Source organism: Balaenoptera musculus, chromosome 5, assembly GCF_009873245.2.
Source record: "Balaenoptera musculus isolate JJ_BM4_2016_0621 chromosome 5, mBalMus1.pri.v3, whole genome shotgun sequence".
Classification (NCBI taxonomy): Eukaryota; Metazoa; Chordata; class Mammalia; order Artiodactyla; family Balaenopteridae; genus Balaenoptera; species Balaenoptera musculus.
Genome location: NC_045789.1, coordinates 42,353,429 through 42,373,262, shown reverse-complemented (window position 1 = coordinate 42,373,262; position 19,834 = coordinate 42,353,429). Strand labels below are relative to the sequence as shown.

At 44.4% G+C, this 19,834-nt stretch overlaps 1 protein-coding gene and 1 long non-coding RNA gene across 6 annotated transcripts in view; one reads left to right on the top strand and one right to left on the bottom strand.

Annotated features, from left to right (window-relative positions):
• SCD5 (stearoyl-CoA desaturase 5) overlaps window positions 1-19,834 on the bottom strand; it is a 146,895-nt gene that overhangs the window by 120,232 nt on the left and 6,829 nt on the right. The window lies entirely within an intron of this gene.
• On the top strand, window positions 1,288-16,759 carry LOC118895801. 5 transcript variants are annotated; one of them, XR_005020034.1, is made up of 5 exons: window positions 1,288-1,323; window positions 10,888-11,033; window positions 12,720-13,844; window positions 15,467-15,575; window positions 16,614-16,759. It is a non-coding gene; the product is annotated as an uncharacterized LOC118895801 (long non-coding RNA). The 5 variants fall into 5 exon arrangements; XR_005020033.1 differs by adding an exon at window positions 12,124-12,223 and having other exon boundaries at window positions 12,879-15,575; XR_005020031.1 differs by having other exon boundaries at window positions 12,879-15,575.

The window sequence follows — 19,834 nt, the reverse complement described above, 5'->3', positions numbered from 1 at the left end:
CCTCTTTTCATTGCAACAAGGATGGCATTGTCTACACTGCACCTCCCCGCTTCCCCATTTCTTCTCTCTCTGCCTCTCTCTCTTGTGCATTTCCTCCCAGGTCATCCTGACCCTCTTTCTCTGCTGGATGCAAGGACAGGCTCCACATGGCTCGCATTAGTCATTTCCCTGCTCCAAAACAGCACGGGCACTCAGGTCCTTCCGCAAGTGGGAGACAGGATGGGATTGGGTTGGTTTGGATTGAGCACCAATTAAGTTGAATACCTTGACCTTGCTTTCCTCGGAGGCTTGGAAGCTCCAGCACCACACATATTACCAAGAATAAAAATATCCGTGTGTGTGTGAGGGAATATTATCCAGCCATGAGAAAGAAGGAAATCCTGCTGTTTGGGACAACTTGGATGAACACTTAGGGCATTGTGCTAAGTGAAGTAGGGCAGAGAAAAACAAACACTGGATGATCTCATGTATATGTGGAAGCTAAAAAGGTCAAACTCAGAGAAACATAGAGTAGAGTGTCAGTTACCAGGGGTTGGGGTAGATGGGAAGATGTTGGTCAAAGTGTACAAACTTCCAGTTATAAGATTAACAAGTTCTGGGGAATCTAATGTAAACTTGAAAGTTGTAAAGAGAGTAGATCTTTTTTTTTTTAACATCTTTATTGGAGTATAATTGCTTTAGAATATTGTGTTAGTTTCTGCTGTACGACAAAGTGAATCAGCTATACATATACATATATCCCCATATCCCCTCCCTCTTGCGTCTTCCTCCCACCCTCCCTATCCCACCCCTCTAGGTGGTCACAAAGCACCGAGCTGATCTCCCTGTGCTATGCAGCTGCTTCCCACTAGCTATCTATTTTACATTTGGTAGTGTATATATGTCCATGCCACTCTATCACTTTCTCCCAGCTTACCCTTCCCCCTCCCTGTGTCCTCAAGTCCATTCTCTACATCTGAATCTTTATTCCTGTCTTGCCCCTAGGTTCTTCAGAACTTTTTTTTTTCTTAGATTCCATATATATATGTTACAATACGGTATTGGTTTTTCTCTTTCTAACTTACTTCACTCTGTATGACAGTCTCTAGGTCCATCCACCTCACTACAAATAACTCAATTTTGTTTCTTTTTATGGCGGGGTAATATTCCATTGTGTATATGTGCCACATCTTCTTTATCCATTCATCTGTCAATGGACACTTAGGTTGCTTCCATGTCCTGGCTATTGTAAATAGTGCTGCAATGAACATTGTGGTACATGACTCTTTTTGAATTATGTTTTCTCAGGGTATATACCCAGTAGTGGGATTCCTGGGTCATATGGTAGTTCTATTTTTATTTTTTTAAGGAACCTCCATAGTAGCTGTATCAATTTACATTACCATCAACAGTGCAAGAGGGTTCCCTTTTCTCCACACCCTCTCCAGCATTTATTGTTTGTAGATTTTTTGATCATGGCCATTCTGACTCGTGTGAGGTGATACCTCATTGTAGTTTTGATTTGCATTTCTCTAATGATTAGTGATGTTGAGCATCCTTTCATGTGTTTGTTGGCAATCTGTATATCTTCTTTGGAGAAATGTCAATTTAGGTCTTCTGCCCATTTTTGTTTTTTTGGTTTTTTAAAATTTATTTATTTACTTTGGCTGCATTGGTTCTTCGTTGTGGTGCATGGGTTTCTCACTGCCGTGGTTTCACTTGTTGTGGAGCATGGGCTCTGGGCCCACAGGCTTCAGTAGTTGTGGCTCGCGGGCTCTAGAGCACAGGCTTAGTAGTTGTGCTGCACAACCTTAGTTGCTCCACAGCATGTGGGATCTTCCCGGACCAGGGCTCGAACCCGTGTTCCCTGCATTGGCAGGTGGATTCTTAACCACTGCGCCACCAGGGAAGTCCCTTCTGCCCGTTTTTGGATTAGGTTGTTTGTTTTTTTGATATTGAGCTGCATGACCTGCTTGTACATTTTGGAGATTAAGCCTTTGTCAGATACTTCGTTTGCAAATATTTTCTCCCATTTTTAGGGCTGTCTTTTTGTCTTGTTTATGGTTTCCTTTGCTGTGCAAAAGCTTTTAAGTTTCATTAGGTCCCATTTCTTTATTTTTGTTTTTATTTCCATTTCTCTACGAGGTGGGTCAAAAAGGATTTGCTGTGATTTATGTCATAGTGCTCTGCCTATGTTTTCCTCTAAGAGTTTTATAGTGTCTGGCCTTATATTTAGGTCTTTAATCCATTTTTAGTTTACTTTTGTGTATGGTGTGAGGGAGTGTCCTAATTTCATTCTGTTCTAATTTCATTCTTTTACATGTAGCTGTCCACTTTTTCCAGCACCACTTATTGAAGAGGCTGTCTTTTCTCCATTGTTTATTCTTCCCTCCTTTACCAAAAGTAAGGTGACCATATGTGTGTGGGTTTATCTTTGGGCTTTCTATCCTGTTCCATTGATCTATGTTTCTGTTTTTGTGCCAGTACCATACTGTCTTGATTACTGTAGCTTTGTAGTATAGTCTGAAGTCAGGGAGCCTGATCCCTCCAGCTCCGTTTTTCTTCCTCAAGATTGCTTTGCCTATTCGGGGTCTTTTGTGTTTCAATACAAACTGTGAAATTTTTTGTTCTAGTTCTGTGAAAAATGCCATTGGTAGTTTGATAGGGATTGCACTGAATCTGTAGATTGCTTTGGGTAGTATATTCACTTTCACAATATTGATTCTTCCAATCCAAGAACACGGTATATCTCTCCACCTGTTTGTATCACCTTTAATTTATTTCATCAGTGTCTTATAGTTTTCCGCATACAGGTCTTTTGTCTCCTTAGGCAGGTGTATTCCTAGGTATTCTATTCTTTTTGTTGCAATGGTAAATGGGAGTGTTTCCTTAATTTGTCTTTCAGATTTTTCATCATTAGTGTATAGGAATGCCAGAGATTTCTGTGCATTAATTTTGCATCCTGCTACTCTACCAAATTAATTGACTAGCTCTAGTAGTTTTCTGGTAGCGTCTTTAGGATTCTCTATGTATAGTATCATATCATCTGCAAACAGTGACAGTTTTACTTCTTTTCTGATTTGGATTCCTTTTATTTCTTTTTCATCTCTGATTGCTGTGGCTAAAACTTCCAAAACTATGTTGAATAATAGTGGTGACAGTGGGCAACCTTGTCTTGTTCCTGATGTTAGTGGAAATGGTTTCAGTTTTTCACCGTTGAGAGTGATGTTGGCTGTGGGTTTGTCATATATGGCCTTTATTACGTTGAGGTAAGTTCCCTCCATGCCTACTTTCTGGAGAGTTTTTATCATAAATGGGTGTTGAATTTTGTTGAAAGCTTTTTCTGCATCTATTGAGACTATCATATGGTTTTTATCCTTCAACTTAATATGGTGTATCACATTGATTGATTTGCATATATTGAAGAATCCTTGCTTTCCTGGATAAACCCCACTTGATCATGGTGTATAATCCTTTTAATGTGCTGTTGGATTCTGTTTGCTAGTATTTTGTTGAGGATTTTTGCATCTATGTTCGTCAGTGATATTGGCCTGTAGTTTTCTTTTTTTGTAACATCTTTGTCTGGTTTTGATATCTGGGTGATGGTGGCCTCATAGAATGAATTTGGGAGTGTTCCTCCCTCTGCTATATTTTGGAAGAATTTGAGAAGGATCAGTGTTAGCTCTTCTCTAAATGTTTGATAGAATTCTTCTGTGAAGCCATCTGGTCCTGGGCTTTTGTTTGTTGGAAGATTTTTAATCACAGCTTCAATTTCAGCGCTTGTGATTGGTCTATTTATATCTTCTATTTCTTCCTGGTTCAGTCTCGGAAGGTTGTGCTTTTCTAAGAATTTGTCCATTTCTTCCAGGTTGCCCATTTTATTGGCATATAGTTGCTTGTAGTAATCGCTCATGATCCTTTGTATTTCTGCAGTGTCAGTTATTACTTCTCCTTTTTCACTTCTCATTCTGTTGATTTGAGTCTTCTTCCTTTTTTTCTTGATGAGTCTGGTTAATGGTTTATCAATTTTGTTTATCTTCTCAAAGAACCAGCTTTTAGTTTTATTGATCTTTGCTATCGTTTCCTTCATTTCTTTTTCATTTATTTCTGATCTGATCTTTAGGATTTCTTTCCTTCTGCTAACTTTGGTGTTTTTTCGTGCTTTTTTGTCTAACTGCTTTAGGTGTAAGGCTAGGTTGTTTATTTGAGATTTCTCTTGTTTCTTGAGGTAGGACTGTATTGCTATAAACTTCCCTCTTAGAACTGCTTTTGCTGCATCCCATAGGTTTTGGGCTGTCGTGTTTTCATTGTCATTTGCTTCTAGGTATTTTTTTATTTCTTCTTTGATTTCTTCTGTGATCTCTTGGTTATTCAGTAGCATATTGTTTTGCCTCCATGTGTGTGTATTTTTTTCAGTTTTTGTCCTGTAATTGATATCTAGTCTCATAGCGTTGTGTTCAGAAAAGATACTTGATACAATTTCAATTTTTTTAAGTTTACCAAGGCTTGATCTGTGACCCAAGATATGATCTATCCTGGAGAATATTCCATGAGCACTTGAGAAAAAAGTGTATTCTGTTGTTTTTGAATGGAATGTCCTATAAATATCAATTAAGTCCATCTTGTTTAATGTATCATTTAAAGCTTGTGTTTCTTTATTTTCATTTTGGATGATCTGTACATTGGTGAAAGTGGGGTGTTAAAATCCCCTACTATTATTGTGTTACTGTTGATTTCCCCTTTTATGGGTGTTTGTTAGCATTTGCCTTGTTGGATGTTGGATGCATAACTATTTACAATTGTTATATCTTCTTCTTGGATTGATCCCTTGACCATTATGTAGTGTCCTTCTCTGTCTCTTGTAATAATCTTTATTTGAAAGTGTATTTTGTCTTTTATGAGAATTGCTACTCCATCTTTCTTTTGATTTCCATTTACATGGAATATCTTTTTCCATCCCCTCACTTTCAGTCTGTATGTGTCCCTAGGTCTGAAGTGGATCTCTTGTAGATAGCATATATACAGGTCTTGTTTTTCTATCCATTCAGCCAGCCTGTGTCTTTTGGTTGGAGCATTTAATCCATTTACCTTTAAGGTAATTATCAATATGTATGTTCCTATTACCATCTTCCTAATTGTTTTGGGTTTGTTTTTGGAGATCTTTTCCTTCTTTTGTGTTCCCTGCCTAGAGAAGTTCCTTTAGCATTTGTTGTAAAGCTGGTTTGGTGGTGCTGAATTCTCTTAGCTTTTGCTTGTCTATAAAGGTTTTGATTTCTCCGTCAAATCTGAATGAGATCCTTGCTGAGTACAGTAATCTTGGTTGTAGGTTTTTCCCTTTCATCACTTTAAATATGTCCTGCCACTCCCTTCTGGCCTGCAGAGTTTCTGCTGAAAGATCAGCTGTTAACCTTATGGGGATTCCCTTGTATGTTATTTGTTGGTTTTCCCTTGTTGCTTTTAATATTTTTTCTTTGTATTTAAATTTTGATAGTTTGATTAATATGTGTCTTGGCATGTTTCTCTTTGGATTTATCCTGTATGGGACTCTCTAGGCTTCCTGGACATGATGGACTATTTCCTTTCCCATATGAGGGAAGTTTTCAACTATAATCTCTTCAAATATTTTCTCAGTCCCTTTCTTTTTCTCTTCTTCTTCTGGGACCCCTATAATTTGAATGTTGTTGTGTTTAATGTTGTTCCAGAGGTGTCTCAGATTGCCCTCAATTCTTTTCATTCTTTTTACTTTATTCTGCTCTATGGTAGTTATTTCCACTATTTTATCTTCCAGGTCACTTATCCATTCTTCTGCCTCAGTTATTCTGCTATTGATTCCTTCTAGAGAATTTTAAATTTCATTTATTGTGTTTTTCATCGTTTGTTTGCTCTTTAGTTCTTCTAGGTCCTGGTTAAACGTTTCTTGCATTTTCTCCATTCTATTTCCAAGATTTTGGATCATCTTTACTATCATTACTCTGAATTCTTTTTCAGGTAGACTGCCTATTTCCTCTTCATTTGTTTGATCTGGTGGGTTTTTACCTTGACCCTTCATCTGCTGTGTATTTCTCTATCTTCTCATTTTGCTTAACTTACTGTGTTTAGGGTCTCCTTTTCGCAGGCTGCAGGTTCATAGTTCCCACTGTTTTTGCCCCCAGTGGGTAAGGTTGGTTCTGTGTGTTGTGTAGGCTTCCTGGTGGAGGGGACTGGTGCCTGTGTTCTGGTGGATGAGGCTGGATCTTGTCTTTCTGGTGGGCAGGACCATGTCCAGTGGTGTGTTTTGGGGTGTCTGTGAACTTAGTATGATTTTAGGCAGCCTCTCTGCTAATGGCTGGGGTTGTGTTCCTGTCTTGCTAGTTGTTTGGCATAGGGTGTCCAGCACTGGAGCTTGCTGGTCGTTGAGTGGAGCTGGGTCTTAGCATTGAGACAGAGATCTCTGGGAGAGCTCTCACCGATTGATATTACGTGGGGCCAGGAGGTCTCTGGTGGTCCAGTGTCCTGAACTCAGCTCTCCCACCTGAAAGGCTCAGGTCTGCCACCCGGCCAGAGCACCAAGACCCTGTGAGCCACACGGCTTCAAGCATAAGCAAGGCAAGGGAGCTCCTGGGAGAGGGGTCCCACCAGGTCATGTAGAGTCCTGGACTCTCTGATGTTCTGAATAGATTTTTTGATTCTTATGAAATTTCCCTCTCCCTGGGATGTGTTGATAGACAAGAACTCAGTGTTTGGCCTTGCTTCTGAGGAAGTGATACAGCATAGTCTTCTCCACAATGAAGCATTTGTTGTAGACTTTGAAGTACATCTTTTATCTTTATAAAAGATTCAGGTTCAGCTATTTTGCATTACAGTTGGCCCTTCCATTAATTGCTGGTTTCTTGTTAAATTCTGGGTGGCAAACTCAGGCTTCTAAAAATGCATCAAGCATCCACTGCATAGAAGTCTGATTTTCTCCTGTTGTAATTCACTCAGGAGAGTTTCTAGAGGTCCAGTGGTGTGGGCATGTCAAGCTCTCCTTTTATAGCCATGAATAAGTTGCTGTATCTGGCCCTTCCTTTCCAGTCCTTGCAGATTGGCTCTATTAGGTCACTCTTCTGGCACTCAGCAAGGCTGCTCACCACTCCAGTCGGCAGCTCAATGCCCCAAGAAAGTAGATCTTAAATGTCATCACCACAAAAAAGAAATGGTAAATATGTGACAGGATGGAAGTGTCAGCTAATGCTATGGCAGTGATCATTTTGCAAGATATAGATGGATCAAATCAACACATTATACACCTTAAACTTATACAATTCATGTGTGTGTCAACTATATCTCAGTAAAGTTGGCGGGGTGGGGGGGGTGGTGGTGGACGGAAAGCCATGTGTCCAAAGCAGAGTTTCTCGACCTTGGTTGAGAAATGCTAATTCACATTTTGGACTTGATAATTATTTGATGTGGGAGTTGTTCTCTAATTGTAGGATATTCAGTAGTACTGTGGTTTCTAGCCAATAGATACTAGTAGCAACCTCCGCTCCAGCTGTGACATCCGAAAATGTCTCCAGACGTTGCCAAATGCCCCTTGCCAGGGAGGGGTCAACCCTCGTTGAGAACCACTGGCCTAAAGCCTTAAAAATGCATATAGAAATGTATTCTATGGAGGGGGGAGGGATAAATTAGGAGTATGGGATGAACAGATACACACCACTCTACATAAAATAAACAACAAGGATTTACTGTACAGCACAGGGAACTATAGTCAATAACTTGTAATAACCTATAATAGAAAGAATCTGAAAAAAAAATATATATATATAAAATGGAATCACTTTGCTGTACACCTGAAACTAACACAATACTGTAAATCAACTATACTTCAATTTTAAAAATAAATAAATAATTTAAAAAAGAAACATATCCTATGGAAAGCATCTAGAAACGTCTTTTGAGGAAACAAGGTTGTGCATGAAGATGAAGCTACTAAGAGGGAGTGCTGTCAATAAGAGCAACAAAAGCAAGAAAAGAACCACCTAAATTTCCAACAATCGGGGGTCAAGTTCATCCAAACTTTGCAAAACTCCACTGCCATTAAAAAAAAAAACAAAAAATAAAACCCAAGATCCACATCTGTAGGCATGAAATACGTTTCTGATGTGTCAACGAGTGACAAAAGCTAATAACAGAACAGGATTGTAGTATAACTGCAGAGAGTAAGACTACAGTCATGCACAGAGAAAAAAGTCTAGAAGGACACAGCCCAAAATGTTAACAACAGGCATCTCTAAAATGGGGAGTTACAAGTAGTTTTTTCTTTTGCATGCTTGTATTTTCTAGGCTGTCTACGATGAATAAGTATTTACGAGATGTAAAATAAAAGTCTTCAGAAAGAAAGAGAGCAGCCTCAGGTCTCGCCCCACGCCCCAATTCTTTGTTTCTCCTATTCGGTGAAAGGACCATGCTGCCTGAGGAAAGCTGTTAACCAGACGCAAAGTCAAGTCTTCCTGTTCTGCGTCTCTCCAACTCTGTTCACTTCTCCACCCACCCTGTCCTCCCAGGATGCCAATTAAAAGTGGGGCTATCAGCTTGGAGAAAAGTGGAATTGCCCATTCAACCACCAGCAAAGCTTCAGAGGTGCCCCAACTACCCCTGACTGGGCCCTGGCTGCCCTGGGCTCTCCATGGTCGGCTCTCTGCAACAGCGGATATTTCCTCTGGCACATTCCAAATTCTCTAGGCCAAGGAGTTCAGACTCTGGGCTCCCCCCTTCCTCCCACATCCTCACCGCTAATATGCGCCCCAGGCTCGGCCAGGGCTGGGTGGGCCGCAGAGACGACACGCCAGCCATTGCTCCTGCTTCTCGCCAGCAGTGCCAGTGAACCAACTGCTGGGAAAGAGGGGGCAAGCACTGGTCGGGACGCGTCTGCGCCATCCCCCAGTTCACTGGGCCACAACTGTCTCTTTCTTCCCATGCAGCTTCCCTCCCCTATCCACCCCAAGTCTCCCTTGGGCGTCTTGTTCAGGCTGGGAGGGCTGGACCCTGGGCAGGCTGGGTCTGCGGAAGCTCAGGCCACCGGCTCAGCAGCTCCCGGGTCCTACAGAGGAAAGCACCTCCACAGGTGTAGGTGTGGGTGTGCATGTGTTGAGGGCAGATAAAGGGAAACCCAAGTTTCTCTTCCTCGCCCCTCTTGCTTCCTGCCCCTGGAATGTGGGCTCCCCCCAGACGGAGCAAAGTACCTGTCAAGCAGCATCAAATATCCAGTGCAATCAAGACAAGTTCTATGATATGAAAGCAAGTCCTCGGGGCCAAGGCCCATGGTCCTACTAACTCCCTGGGAAAGAGGCCTCGAACATCACTCGTGATATCAGAGAGAGCCAAGGACACACACAGGGAACGTTGCCCTGGGCAGTGGCCACTTCATGCTTCATGGTGTGTGACCAGTGTGAGAACGCAAGGCCGTAGGAGGGCCCCATGCTTGGCTAAATACTCTGCCACCACCATCTTGAAATTCTTGATAATTATTGAACAAGGGCCCTGTATTTTCATTTTACACCCAGCCCTGTTAATTATGTAGCTGGTCCTGCTTCTGGGAAAGTTTCTTGGTCACCTTCTCCCTACCTTCCCTGTCCCCAGTCTCAGGACTTTGTGCAGGGCCAGGGCTGCACACAGTCACTGTAAGAGATGCTTTTCCGACCACCGTTTGGAACCAAAACAAAACCAACAAAAGCCCCAGATCCATGCAATTAGCCAATATCTCCTCACCAAGACAAAGCCCCTCTGCCCGGAAAGATGCTGCTACTGGCTTGAGACTCCTTTTCCCCCTGAACATCCTACCCTCCAAGGTCTTGCTGCCATTTTGATGTGACACAAGTCAAATGACCAGGGGCTTTTTTCCCCTCTGCATTTTCCTGCCTAGATTTGCACCTGTTTCTGTGGCTAATGTTACTGTTGGGTTTCTGTTTTCCCATCTCTGTCCTCTCATCCCTGCTCACACACTGCACACACAATCATAAATTATATTCCAGACAGGCCACGAATCTCTCCTCACACACATCCCTAATAAAATGTTTATCTGATGGTTTCAAGACCCTAAGCTGCCTCCAGCCAATTTTTGCTAACATACGTCACCCCTGGGACTAGCCAGAGGTGGGCAGTCAAACGTTAGCATCAACACATCCTTTAGAAGGTCCCTAAGAGGGCTACATGCTCCAGGGCTGTTCCTGGAAAGTAGGTCACAGCCTGTGGGATGGCCAGACATTGCCCCCAGCCCCAGGAAGGGGAGGATGAGGTCAGAGAACTTGCAATGTCGTGACCCTTCAATATGCCTCTCACAAGGACAAGCTCTCCTCGAAGGAAGGTTATACATAACTGAGCGTTTCTGTCCAGGTGGTACTTATAATAACCAAAGGAATTAATGCAGATTAGTTTTCTTTGGTGTCTGGGTGTGGTAGGCATAATGATGTCCCAAAGATGTCTGCATCCTAGTCCCCGGTACCTGTGAATATGTTACATTCCATGGCAAAGGGGAAGTAAGGTTACAGATGGAATTAAGGTTGCTAATCAGCTGACTTCAAAGGTGAGATTATCCCGAATTGTCCAAGTGGGACCAATGTAACCACAAGGGTCCTTAAAAGTGGAAGAGAATCAGAAGAGGAGGTCAGAGTGATGCTATGTGAGAAGGACTTGACCCTCTAGGTCGAAGATAGAGCCTGGCTTTGAAGACAGAACAAGGGGCCATGAGCCAAGAAATGCAGGCAGCCTCCAGAAGCTGGAAAAGGCAAGGGAACAGGTTCTCCCCTAGAGCCTCCAGAAAGGAATGTCGCCCTGCTGACACCTTGATTTTAACCCAGTGAGAACTGTGTCGGACTTCTAACCTATGGAACTGTAAGTTTATAAGTTTGTTTTGCTGTAAGTCACTAACTTTGTGATAATTTGTTACAGCAGCAAGAGGAAAATCATGCACTACCTCCTTAGATTCTTATCACCGGGGTGTGTTTAACAAGCAGAGCTAAGCTGAGGCAGGGAAAGGCCCTTGGAGGAACCATCACTGCTTCCCTTGTGATGAGAAGACCTGGCAAAATGATGAAGTAAGCAAAGTGATGAAAAACACCCTTTGTTTTTTGTCCTTGGGTTGTGCCACAATCCAACGGGATCCCTCATTTGGGGGACTCCAGGTAGACCCACCCCATAAAGGCCTATTGAATCCAGGAGCTCCCAAGTTTTCCCTTCAGCCTATCAAGGTTTAATTATCCTAGCTATTAACTAAAGCATGAAAGTGATCATATTGACTATAGATACACGACAGGATAATGGAAGAGAGTATATAAATGAACACTCATTTACTGTTTATCCTTTTGGGAAATGCTGACATGCTTAATGAGCCTCACTCCAACCCAGCAGCACTTAACCTTTTTAAAGTCACAGGCTCTGCTGAGAATCCAATGGAAGAAAAACGCCAACACACACAAAACCTATTTCGGGGGCTCATGAAACCACTGAGGCATCCAGCCTCAGCCCAGAACCCCTGCTCCAATTGCTAGGACAGCTAAGGAAGGTAATTTGAAGGCTCTTTAAGGCCTGTGTCCCTAAAATCACTTCTCCCTGTTGGCTACTTCCTGCCTGTACACAAAGCTGATCGTGGGGCCAACCTACAAAACACCAGAATTATTAACAAGTACCTCTTTCCCACTGGTTGAAGAGACCTTACGGGTAACAGACCAGAACCCAGTGATGGGAACAAAATGTTCAAAGAATGGAGACAAGAAGCAGTGAGAGATGACCTGGGCGGGGTGTGGTTGGGGACAGATTTTGACATGGCAACAGCATATCTTGTGGGCAGAGAGGCACAAAATCCCCATTCCCTGTTAAATAGGATCTGACTACCACCAGAGTGAGGTGGATGAGCCCGGGCCAAGGGGGAGACTGACACCCACATCCCCATCACGGCCACCTGGGTACATCCCTGGGCAGTGCTATCTGATCCATTCCCACTCCAGAGCCACCCACGAGCCCGGTGCCCAAACCACTGCTGTGTAAGTCGGTGCCTCTCAAGGCAGTGTCACCTGAGGGTGCCCAGCAGGGCTCAGGCATCAGAAGGACATTCCCGCAAGCCCTGACTGCCCCTTACCAGCTCTGGATCTTGGGCAAATGAGTCCGCCCTGCATTCTGCCTCCTCAGATGCAAAATGCAGACGATACCAGGACAAGTCCACAGTCCCTCATCAAAACCCAAGGGCCAGATGTGCTTCAAGGTTCAGAATTGTTCAGATTTGATAAAGGTAATAGAGTGCCTATGCATTATGGTAATACCCATGGTGGGTCTGTCATCAAACACATCAATATGAACATTCAGACTAAAAAGGATAAACAGTTTAGGTCAGATTTTGCCACCAAATGCATTCATTGGGTTAAGCTTCCCCTCTACTTAGTTATGAAATAATTTTGTTTGCAAAGTTTTGCTGTTGTTCAGAACAGCCGTGAAGACATTAAGGCCCTGTAGGATTATTGTTGTGTGGATTAAAACAGTTACAACACCCACCTCCTCTAGCCATCCCTGCACCCCAGGCCCACTTCAGTCCTCGTATTCATCACACTGAGTTACAATTCTCCTAGGTCTGTCTCCTCTTCTAGATCGTGAGCATCTTGTGGTCAGGAATGATAGCTTGCTCACCTGTGTATTCCCAGCATCTGGCCCATGCTGGGCACATGCCCATAAATGTGTGCAAAACACAAGTTAATTAGTCATCTAAATCTCTCCACCTGCCTGTCTCCAAGCAGGTGGAAAAGCGCACCCCAGAAGTGCTCCCTCACTTGCTCCTGAACCCGGGTACACATCAGAACATCAATCTGCCTATTCAGCATCATCACGACGGTGCGGGAACCTCTTTGGCACTTTCAAATACTTTTTTCATAAACCCAATTCATGTCCACTAGGAATGGCCCTGACCAGGGAGAGACTTGGGAGACTAGAACTTTTGCTAATCAGCAAAGCTATATCTGAGTCCAGACTCTTGCCTCCAGCCTTTAGACTGAAGAAGGACCTGGCAGCCCCAGGGGGCCAAGGAGGCCCACCTGTCTGTTTCCTTCTCCGGGAGCTGCTCCCACACGTCGTGCAGTCTGGGCACAGTACCAATGCGAGCTCTGCTTTCAGGACTTTGCATCTCTCTTTCTCTGTGAAGACTCCAAGCCTGCCTGGGTTTGGAAGGCTCTCTGCTGCCTCTTCACACTTATCTCTGAATGAGAGAAACCCAGCCCGGCTCCCCTGAGCAAGGCTGAATGAGTCCCGAGATCTAAACTGGCACGAGCTACAGCTTGAGAACCACTCGTGCTAAAATGGAAAAGGACTTGGAGAGCGCAGAGCCTTTTCAAGAGAACGGAGAGGAAAATTCAACAGCGGGAGGAACTGAAACAGCCACTTGGATTACTGTCCTAGGTGAGGGTGGTCACCTGTGTCACGTGGTCACCCTTGTCACGTGGCCACATTGACAGGATGCAGGTTAGAATTAAGCCCACTGCCGCCCATCGGTTGCACAGTGAACATCTAGAGCGTCTCCCCAGTGGTTGTCATCTCTTGGTGGGTCAGAATCATTTACAAGGGTCCTTGTATCTCAGGTAGCAGAGGAGCCTGGGTCCAGGCTGCCCCTAAAGTGTGCCTTGTCCCAGGCAGAGCTGCACTGCGTCCCCGCCTGCCTGGTCTAAGAACTATTTGCTCCTCAGCAAATGAAGACGACTGGAAAGCCCCGACCCTCAGAGATGAAAGGGGCCCGAGAGAAGGGCTCCACCGACCTCCATTTTTTGAATGGACACGTTTCCTGAACGCGGTCACGTCTATACAGCGGATTTCCTGCACCAACTCGCTGTCTGGTCCTGGGAGCGATAATAATGATGCCACCGCTACTCGTACTGGGGCTGCCTTCCCGGAGGGGAAGATCGGGCAGGGGAGGCGCTGAGGCTGCGCAGTTGGCTGACGCACCTGAGTCCCCTCCGCAGTCCTAAGAAAGGTTTCAGGGCCCTCTTCCAAGCAGGTGGAGGTTTCTGCCTAGGGCTGTTTGTTTGAGGCTTTCTCCTGGGTTTTTTTCACCTCTTCTGAACACCCTTCCACCCCAGGGATGATCCAAGCACCTACCCCCACCCCGCCCCGGGGAAACAAGCTCACTCCACACCACAAAGCATTCCGGGTCCGGGTCCGGGTCCGATCACAGGTTCTCCTTCCGCTTTAACTCTCCTCTCTCCAGTGAAACTCCCACCCCCTCGGGATCAGCTCTGTGTAAGAAGCTGTGTGCTGAGAGAGGAGCCCCTGCAGCTATTCCCATTCCCCAAATGCTGCCTCTTATCAACCCTAAGGATTCTCAGGCTAGTGGAATTGGAGGCAATGTAACAGCCTTGCACCTGTTCTGAGACGGGGCAGGTGTGTGCGGATGTGACATTAAACTGCTAGGGACACAGCATCATGCCCAGGTCACCTGCCTCTGGGTCAGAGCACCTCCAACCCACAGGGTATAAGAGCTACCCGTGGCACCTGTTAAAATGCAGAGTCCGGGTCGCTCCCAGAGGTTCTCATCCTGTAAGGCCTGGGTGGAGCTCCTGTCTGGGTAGAGCCCCCTGATCTGCACGTTGCACGAGCAACTCAGATGACCCCCAATACACAGTCCGCAGACCAGCCTGAGAACTACTGCCTCGCTCATTACCTATGTCTGCTTCTCAGTTTCTACCCCTTCCCGCTTCTGAAAACTGACCCTCACAAATGTTTTCCCGCAAAGAGCTGGGGGCAGTTGGTAGGGGAAAGGTGGCCCCCGAGGTTTTCCATGAGGACGATGTAGCCAGAATTACCCCGACTAATACTGGATACTTAAGTATTTACAGATGCAATTGTCTTGAATTTGCTTCAACCTAATCCGAAAGGGGAAAAAAAAAAAAAAAAGCTATAAAGGACATTGCTACGATACCTGATGACATTTGGCTATCCACTGTGGATCAGATAATATCAAGGTTGGGACTTCCCTGGTGGTCCAGTGGTTAAGACTCTGTGCTTCCAAAGCAGCGGGGGCCAGTTCCATTCCTGGTGGGTGAATTAAGATCCCATATGCTGCTGGGCATCGCGAAAAAAAAAAAGATAATATCAAGGTTAAATTCCTGGTTTTGAACATTGTACTGTGGTTGTATTCTTATTGTTAGGAAATACATACTGAAGTATTTAGAGATAAAAGGACACAATATCTCCGACTTATTCTCAAATGGCTCAGAAAAAATAGTAGTCACACATATGTATACATATACACATAGAGAATATGATAAAGCCAATGGGATAAGATGGAAATTGTTCAGTCTGCGTAGAGTAAATGGGAGTTCCCTGTACTGTTCTTACAACTGTTCTATGTATCTGAAATTATATATCAAAGTAAAAAGTTACCAAAAAAAAAAAATCCCCAGGTGAGGGGTGGGTGTGGGGATAGAGACTCCATTCTCTTTACTTTTATGTATGTTTGAAATTTTCTATCATTAAAACGATTCCCTGTACCAAGCCTCAGGTATGGTTTGAGTGGCACCGACCCTGGGCTGCTGGGAGCCTAGACACCGTCCACAACATCACGGGCAATGACCTGTGAGCTAGGAGTACCGCCTGAATTAGCGGTAAGGTCCTCCACGTTCTGTCCTCCCAACTCCCAACACTTAGCGATACACCTTCACAATCGGACTTTTCCAATGTTATTTTTTTCTGATGATTAATATCAAATCTTTCGGGGGGAATCTTACATAAAGGCAATTATAAACTAGAAAATAAAAATCACCTTTTAGACACACATTGCCTCTATCACAAAAGAAGTTTTTATTAGGACAGGTGATTTACTTTCAACCCCAGAACTTAGATTGGGCCCTAATACCTTTCCTTACATGATTTAGGATATAAATTTAAGCCAGAATGACTGACTGATTTTTTCAAAGTTCTCATTCAGTTAAAATAGAAAAGGATAGAAGCTGAAGATTATATGAATCATATGATAACAAGAAAATGCATACGCAGAGATGATATTAAAAATATTTGAGTACACCATAGGGAACTATATTCAATATCTTATAATAACCTATAATGGAAAAGAATCAAAAAAGGAATATATATATATATATATATATCTCCAAATTACTTTGCTGTATATGTGAAAGTAACACAATATTGTAAATCAACTATACTTCAATTAAAAAAAAACTGACAACCCACAAGGGCACCAACCAATCAAAACCAATCAGAACAGATTTATTTTTAGATTTAAGCCCTGCAGCTGAGCCAGGTATTGACCCTTCAGCTCTTGGATTGTTGGGAATTCCAGGAGCACCAGGGAAGGCACAGTTATCCAATGATTTTAACCACTGGGCGAACACTGACTACCAGCTCTGCGCATGAAGGAATATTAGCTCTAATAACTATGGTTTATTCCAACCCTCCTGGGAGCTCTGCCAAGTTTAGGTTCATACCCAGTCTATGCTCAGAGGGTAGCTCCAGATGGAGTCAAGACCCTGGAGTAATTCAAGCAGAGCTCAAAAATGTGAATGACTCACCCACTTGTCAGGAGCTAGGGAGCCAAACACAATGGATTTGGGGGTGGGAGATGGGAGGGGGAGATATGTGGGCATTATTCACACTTGCTAATAAATACCTTCTTTTGCTTATAGAGACTCTAGGGCAAAACAAATGCTTTCAGGGACACTCCAGTGACTCACAGGCTGAGAATAGAGACGATCTTCATTGTAACCATCTGCAAAAGCTTCTTATGAGTGTATTTATTAGAGGAGGGAACCGACAAACTACTCCAGGAAAGTTACATTTTAGAAATTCATTTCTAATTTCATGCATAGAACTTTTAAAGAAGTAAGAGTATTTTCCACTTCTATTCATGCCAAGAGAACATTAAGTTGGATACACTACTTGGGGAAAATCACAGCTGTTCCTCTGAGTTATAAAAGGTGGGAGGGTAGAGACCAGGTCTCTGTTTTTTTACACAGTGCCTGGCTCAAGACCACAGGAAATTAATTGCCTGCTTGATAAATGTTTTTTGACGATGAGGTGGAGGATGCTTTGGGAGATGGCCTTGCTCATTCAGGTCACAGGTTGCATTTACAGTCATTGTCTCTTTAGGGAACCGAGCTAAAACCCATACAGCCAAATTGCGAGGGCATGATGGTATGCATACAACAGACAGTGATACAGGAAGAAAACAAATTTAAACCTGAGTTCTAAACTCTATTCTTGTACCTCTTCATTTCCAAGTCCACTGGTATTTGATTTTTTTTTTTTTTTTTCTTTCCATTTTAAGGGCAGGGCTTCCCTGGTAGCGCAATGGTTGGGAAGCCGCCTGCCAATGCAGGAGACACGGGCTCGAGCCCTGGTCCAGGAGGATCCCACATGCCGCAGTGCAACCAAGCCCGTGCGCCACAACTACTGAGGCTCGCGCGCCTAGAGCCCGTGCTCCGCAACAAGAGAAGCCACCGAAGTGAGAAGCCCACGCACCGCAATGAAGAGTAGCCCTGGCTCGCCGCAACTAGAGAAAGCCCGTGTGCAGCAGCGAAAACCCAACGCAGCCAAAAATGAATAAATAAATTTATTTTTTTTTAAAAAAGAGTACCTGCTGGGTGAGATTAAGTGGACTTTTTTTTTTAAGTGGACTTTTAAATGCCCTTTTAAGTAAAATTTGAGGCAAGAGAACAGAAATCTGACCGTGACGTCATCACTGACGTTCTGCGTCACCTGAACGATGAAGACAATGACCAGCCAAGAAAACCATTCATCAGTCTGAGGAAAGTGTGTCACCATGGAAAACCTTGGTAAAGAACACATTCTAAGTCACTCACTGTCCATCTTTTTCTTTTTAATTCCTTTCTCCCACAAGGCATTTAACACTTCCCTGTGCCCAGAGCAACCTTCCCCAGCCCCGTCTCATCCCATAAAAACCCAGAGGAGCGATAGAGAATTCTGCAAGCTCCCCACTGAGGTCAGGGTGACTCCCAGGTGGACACAGGTGCAGAGGGGCATGCAGATTCCTGGGGCACTGAGAAAGGCTTCTCTCTCCCCAGTCCTTCCCCCAAAATCACATGGAAAGTTCTCTTACAGGGGCAAAAACATCTTTAAAGTTAAGAAACAACATGAAAACTTTCCTTAGAAAGAAAGGCCACACAAAGATTAAACTCATTCACTCGTCTCCTCCTGCATCCATTCCCCCAGCACAGTGTGTGTTGAGCAGAGGCCATTGCCGGGCTCTGGGGAGGCAGATGTGCCATGGGAGAGCTCAGAGCCTCATGGAAAAGGCAGACATTTACAACTCGCTGAAATGACAGCAGGACCGGAGACAAGCGGAGCGGGTAGGGAGTAGAGGGGAAGAGCGTGCTAAAATATGAAATCAGAGCCTTTCCAGGGAATGGAGGTGACACCAAAGAGGGAAGGTCATGAGAGGGAGTAAAGGCAGGCCCTGGAGCAGAGGTGTTGGCTGTCCCAGCAGCCATGCCCTCTTCTCCCTTCCCCCAGAGCCTGGGTTTTGTTTGGCTCTTAACCCCCGCCTCATGTGGCATGTGGCTCAGTGGCTAACACTGATTATCCTGAATCCCTTGCCAGTGATGGTTTAACAAGGGACTTGGGACACAATCCTGCAAGTGAGACTTGAGGAGACATCAGCTGTGAGATGACCAGGAGAGAGTTTCTCTCTGATGAGACTTCAGGAAGGGGCAGCCTCTCTCTTCTTCTGTAGGACACTGTTGTAACTCCTGGAACTCTGGCAGCCATCTTGTAACCACAAGGAAAACTAAATTCCACAAGGCCATCATGGCAGAAATGAAACCTGCACTTTGATGTTATTACTGAGTCATCCCACAAGTGCCCTACCTTAGGATTACCTACCAGTGAAATTAGAAATTTTCCTTATCTTTTAAGCCATCCTAAGTTGAGTTTTGTGCTACTTGCAGCCAAAAGCATCCTTTGTGGAAGGTGGCCCTTTCCTGAGGCCCCCTCGCCTTTACCAGTTCATCTGGTAAATGAACTGTTAACTGTTTTACCAGTTAAACAGACATGCTGAATTCCCAAGGGCCATGCACAGAGACTTCCTGTTATTTTTCTCCAGCTCTACTCATGAAAATAAAATTAATTTTCTAGCCCATGAATTAAACATCACTGCTGCCGGCTGAAAGATTTTAGCAACAGCCTTTTGTTGGCAAGAGAAGCAGGATCCCGACATGTTCTAAAATAAGCTACAAGGAGGCAGGAGGGGAGGAGGGGAGGCAAAGGGGAGGAGGCCATTAAACGGAAAAAGAAAGAGTTGCCAAATCCCGCCCATGTGCAGCTTCTCTGACCCGTCGGCCTGTGGCCTGACTTGAGGGAGTGATTCTCTAAGTTCACTGCAGATGGGTCACCTGGAGACCTTATCAGTGATTCAACAGGTCCAGGGTGGGGTCTGAGAGTCTTTCTTTTTAACAAGCTCCCAGGTGATGTTGCTGGACCACAGCCTGCAGGGACCCACAGAGCCCTCCGTAATAAGCTGCAGAAATGGGAAGCAGGACATTAAGGAGGGTAGTGAGAACCAGCTGTTTAAGCTCAGGTTCAAGGGAGGAAGTGAGGTGAGAAGAACTCCCCTACACACCTGTACCTTTGAGAAACAGAGGAAAGAGGAACACAGGAGGAGGAGAGAGCCCTGGGTCTGGTATGCCTGTGCTATTATACCCTTGGGGCATTTTAGTAATTTAGTCCTGGGACAATACCCCTGAATCTGTGAGATCAAAGGCCCAGCTGAGACATTATTTCTAGCTCTCCCTCAGCTCTGGCCAGCCTGAGGGAGGTGCCCGGCCCCACTGCACACCTGCTCCAAGGCGTCTGCCTCAGGGTCTTTCCCGAAAATCTTCAGACTCACTCA